We start from the raw sequence: 5655 nt of genomic DNA, 5'->3' as shown, positions 1-5655 counted from the left end.
AATATAGGAGCCGGTTCAAGTCCTAGTTGTTCCACTTCCAATCCAGCTCTCCGCTACAGCCTGGAAAGCAGTAGAAGATGGCCCAAGTGCTTGGGCCCCTGCATCCACATGTAGGACCTGGAAGAAGCTCCTGGCTCTTGGCTCCTGGCTTCAGAATCAGCTCAGCTCTGGCCGTTGCAGTCATCTGGGGAAGTGAACCAGTGGACGGAAAACATCTCTCTCTCTCTGGCTCTACCTCCCTGTGTAACTCTGTCTTTCAAATAAATAAAATAAATCTTTAAAGAAAATGAAAGAAAAATATCACCTATATAAAAGTTTGGTCCCCTATCTTCTCATTTATCTCTACCACTCAAATTTGAATATTTTAATTATACTCAAGTTAAAGTAGAATCCCATGTCTGACATGAGAACTAAATGTTTCACATTGTAAAATTAATAGATTTAAGTGAATTGGATATATTTATCATTTCTCGGGACTAACAACTCATCATTCTCACAGGCTAGTCCCCTTGACTTCTATGGATTTGAGTAACTAGACATGCCTTCTCTTCTCCCTCATTAACGTAACTACAGACATGGAATTTAATGACATTATAACTGGATTCATTATCTAATCTTTAATTATTGTTCAACTCTCCCACTTAACAAGCTATTTCCATAATAGCTTCGGCTATTTTAGCCAAACTCGACTTCCCAACACCAATTGTAAAAAAATTACAATGTTAAAGACATAATGAAAATTCCAGACTCAGCAACACAGGGTACACTCAGAGTGTGGCTATTGAGAGGGTCCTCGAACAGCTATTGCTTCGTTCTCAACAAGACTTCCCAGGGGCAAAGCAGCAACCTGGCCAGCAGCTCTTGCCGGTAAATTACTCTTGAAATACTGCTTGTAGACTTCATTGACAGCATTGAGATCGTTTATGTCAGCTGGCAAAATAGTTGTTGTCACCACATTAGCGAAGTCACAGCCTATGTTTGTAAGAGCTTGTTTAGTTTCTTCTACTACCTCTCCTGGCACAAGCTTTCCACTGCAAGGGTCCATGCCCACCTGTCCTGAAATGTAAACAGTCTTGTCCACCAGCACAGCTGTACTGTAGGGACCAGTGACCCCTGGGGCCTTAGTGGTGCTGATCGCCTTTCTGGCCAGAGACATGGCTAATCCATGTCCTCTTGCGCACCCTGCCCCAGCACAGTTTGAGACTTACAAACTAACAGCATCTCAGCTCCCAAGGTTCCCACGGGGGGACTCACATGTTTCTTAAACTCACATGTAGTGCTGGTGTAGAGAAAACCTAGCCTGCTCCCAGGTCTGCAAAAGAATAGAATATACAATTATATACAGTATATAATGCTTGATAATGAGAAAATGACCGCTGTTGGTTTATACAGTGACGGTACCTTTAGCCATTATTTATTTATTTTTTTTAAAGCAGTTTATTTATTTATTTATTTTTGACAGGCAGAGTGGACAGTGAGAGAGAGAGACAGAGAGAAAGGTCTTCCTTCGCCGTTGGTTCACCCTCTAATGGCCGTCGCGGCCAGCGTGCTGCGGCGGGCGCACCACGCTGATCCGATGGCAGGAGCCAGGTGCTTCTCCTGGGGTGCAGGGCCCAAGGACTTGGGCCATCCTCCACTGCACTCCCTGGCCACAGCAGAGAGCTGGCCTCGAAGAGGGGCAACCGGGACAGAATCCGGCGCCCCAACCGGGACTAGAACCCGGTGTGCCAGCGCCGCAAGGCGGAGGATTAGCCTAGTGAGCCGCAGCGCCGGCCACCTTTCGCCATTATTTTAGAGCGTACTTCTTCTGCACATATGCCTCAGGCAGGTCTCTCAGGAGGTGCCCAGGAGAAGGCTTCGTTATCATAGACAGCTGTATGTGCATGATGACCCCTGAAGACCTTCCAGTGGGATAGGATCTGGAGACAGAAGACGGTGATGTTTATTAACAGTGCTGGTTTGAGTCTCGGCTGCTCTGCTTCCAATCCAGGTCCTTGCTAATGTTCCTGGGAAGGCAGCAGAAAATGGCTCAAGTGCTTGGACCCTCACCAACACATGGGAGACCAGAATGGAGTTCCTCGCTCCTGGTTTCAGTCTGGCCCAATCCTGGCTGATGCAACATTTGGGGGATGAACCAGCAGGTGGATGGAAGATCTCTCTCTCTCTCTCTCCCTCTGTAACTGCCTTTCAAATAAATGAATAAATCTTTTTTAAAGAGAAGAAGAAGACAGTGATATTAACAATCCTGACCCAGTGAAGACCCAGGCAGAAGTATGTGCTCATGTCTTAGGTTTTAACAAAAAAGTTTGAAAAGTGAAACATTTAAAAACTGTATAGAAAAGAGCTTATAGAAGAAGGAAACAAAGAAAGAAAATATTTTTTTACAGTTGGAAAATACATTCACGCTTTCAGCCAAGTGTTATTTCAAAAGAACCGAAAGTTTAGATATTTTAAAGTTTATAAGAGGAAAAAAATATGAATTTAGTGTGGCCTAAGCCCTCAGTGTTTATATAACCTACAGCAGTAACAAGAGTACCCTAGGCATTCACATTTACACATCCCTCACAGGACTTCTGGCCCTGCAAGCTCTGTCCATGGAAAGTGCTCCATACAGGTGAACCATTTTCTCTTGCTTACTAAAACTGTTTATTTATCTACTTGAAAGACAGAATTACAGGCTGGTGCCACGGCTCACTAGGCTAATCCTGTGCCTGCTGCGCCGGCACTCCAGGTTCTAGTCCTGGTTGGGGCGCCGGATTCTGTCCCAGCTGCTCCTCTTTCAGTCCAGATCTCTGCTGTGGCCCGGGAAGGCAGTGGAGGATGGCCCAAGAACTTGGGCCCTGCACCCGCATGGGAGACCAGGAGGAAGCACCTGGCTCCTGGCTTTGGATCAGTGCGGTTCACCGGCCTCACTGTGCCGGCCGTAGCGGCCATTTGGGGGGTGAATCAATGGAAAAAGGAAGACCTTTCTCTCTCTCTCTCTCTCTCACTAACTCTGCCTGTCCAAAAAAAAAAAAAAAAAAAAAAAAAGGCAGAAAGAAACAGAGGGAGAGCAAGAGAGAGATCTTTGTCTGCTGGTTCTCTCCCCAAATGTTCAAAAGAGCCAGGGCTGGGCCAGGCTGAAGTCAGGAGCCAAGAACTCCATCTGGGGCCCAAGTACTTGGGCCATTTTCTGCTGCTTTCTCAAGAGCATTGGCAGGGTGATGGAACCGTTGAAACTTGAACCAGCACTTGAATGGGATGCCAGTGTCACAGTTGGAAGTCTAGCCCACTGTGCCACAATGCCAGCCTCTTCTCTCTTTTTTTAAACATGTTTATTTGTTTATTTGAAAGTCAGAGTAACAAAGAGGGGGGACACACATACACGCGCAGAGACAGTGACAGAGAGAGCAAGAGTGAGAGAGACAGAGATCCCCTATCTACTTATTCACTCCCCAAATGCCCACAACAGCCAGAGCTAGGCCAAGCCGAAGCCAGGAGCCAGGAACTCTCCATCTGAGTGTCTCATAAGAGTAGCAGAAACCCAAGTACTTGGGCCATCATTTTCTGCCTCCCAGGTGCATTAGCAAGAAGCTGGATCAGCAAGTAGCCCAGATCTGAACCAGGCGCTTTAATCTGAGACATGGGCTTTCCAAGTGGTGGCTTAAACTGCTGCACCACGGCGCTTATCCTTATGTTTTATACAGTATTTTACTTGTACCTTCTCTGAGATCTTATATATGTTTAGATACACTCATATTTACCACTGTGTTACAATTGCCTGCAGGGTTCAGTGCAGTCACATGTTGTCTATATTTGTAGCCTGGGAGCAAACAGATTATACTATACAGCATAGGTTCCTGTAGGTACATGCTACAATGTTCCTACTGAAGAACCTTAAAAATCTAACCAAGATGGAGTGACTTAAGCTAACACTATTAAAAACAAGAAGTCACCTCTGCCCCAAATAAAATTAAAGTTTAAAAATTATAGCCCTAAACTTTTTCCCCAAAGCTAACATTAGGTGCAGCTATAAAAATAAGGGACCCTATGCTTAGCTAGCTGAGACACTTGTGCCTGGCTCTGCTAAAACCTAACCCAGTTTGTATACCTCCTAATACTCAAATAACGGTGTGGGAAGCGGGACGCTGCTCTCCCTCCAGGGGAATGAAGGGAGTGAGACACGTCTCCCTCAGGGTGAACAAGATGACGCTGACAGGGAAAGGAACTGCTGAAGAAGTAAACAACAAAATGGCGACGAGGTGCATGCCTCCCATGTGACCCCGTAGCTGACTGGATAGAAGACGCATGCCTTTCACATGATCAGTTCACGGATTGGACTGCTGTGTGCATGGACACTATAGTGCTTCTGATTGGTTGCTGCGGGTATATAAACCGTGTGGCTCTGTGCTGGGGGCGTTCTCTGGACTCCCGAGTTCAGGAGGCCCGTCTGCGCAGACGCTGAATAAATCCTCTTGCTTTTGCATCAGCTGGTCTGGACTCTGAGTCTTTGGGGCGTGCCTCTCGACGTATTAGCATCCTCACTCAGAGGGTCTAACACTACAACCAAAAATCACCTGATGACACATCAGTATGGATTCCTATTGTTAAGTGATACATGGCTATATCTGATACTACTTTCAGGGGCTGATGTTGTGGCATAGCGGATAAAGCCACAACGTGCAGTGCCAGCATCCCATATGGACGCCGGTTGGAGACCCGGCTGCTCCACTTCCAATCCAGCTCTCTGCTATGGCCTGGGAAAGCAGAAGAAGATGGCCCAAGTCCTTGGGCCCCTGCACCCATATGGGAGACCTGGAAGAAGCTTCTGGCTCCTGGCTTCGGATCTGCACAGCTCTGGTTGTTGTGGCCAACTGGGGAATGAACCAGCGGATGGAAGACCTCTCTCTCTCTTCTCTCTCTCTCTCTCCCTCTCTCTGTCTTTCCTCTCTCTGTGTATAACTCTGACTTTCAAATAAATAAATAAATATTTTTTTAAAAAAACAGATACTTCTTTCAAATGATTTTCTTACAGCCTGTCCACAATTACCTGGTGGCATATGAAAGATCAACATTTAGGTTTCTCATAAATTATGATCACTGACATCATATATAAGAGTGTCAATTGTTAAATCAACAATAGGAGTCACTGTGCACTTGCACATGTAGGACCTCTGTCCTTAATGAGTTGTATTCTGAGAATTAATGGTAAAACTAGTCTTCAAAAAGTACTTTACACTTTGTGTGTCTGTGTGGGTGCAAACCATTGAAGTATTTACTTAGTATAGAGTTGATCTTTGGTATATAAAGATAATTAAAAATGAATATTAATGAAGAATGGGATGGGAGAGGGAGTAGGAGGTGGGGTAGTTTGGGGGTGGGAGGGCTGGTATGCGGGGAAGAATCACTACAATCCAAAAGCTGTACTTATGAAATTTATATTTATTAAATAAAAGCTTTCTAAAAAGATTAAAAATTAAAAAAAGAGTTTCCCATAAATTAACATGCTTAAATTTAAGGCAGTTACACTAAATTAAATACCCATTGAACAGAGAGCTGCTAAGTTTTGTTTCACCCATTCCTGAATTTTACAATGTTTCAAATACTATGGTAGGCAGGGGAGAGAGCAGAGAATAAGGTCAGTATATTCCCTATTCTTACAGCGCTTGTAGTTTA

The 5655-nt window shown here is 44.9% G+C and overlaps 1 pseudogene; it reads right to left on the bottom strand.

Moving 5' to 3' along the window:
* Nucleotides 1-778: 778 nt before the first annotated feature.
* On the bottom strand, nt 779-1156 carry LOC149122743 (2-iminobutanoate/2-iminopropanoate deaminase pseudogene; annotated as a pseudogene).
* Between the last annotated feature and the right edge of the window lie 4499 nt (nt 1157-5655).

Source organism: Oryctolagus cuniculus, chromosome 13, assembly GCF_051225735.1.
Source record: "Oryctolagus cuniculus isolate XC-2025 breed Fujian yellow rabbit chromosome 13, ASM5122573v1, whole genome shotgun sequence".
Classification (NCBI taxonomy): Eukaryota; Metazoa; Chordata; class Mammalia; order Lagomorpha; family Leporidae; genus Oryctolagus; species Oryctolagus cuniculus.
Note: the sequence above shows the minus strand (reverse complement) of the source record. Positions and strands in the feature narration are given on the sequence as shown.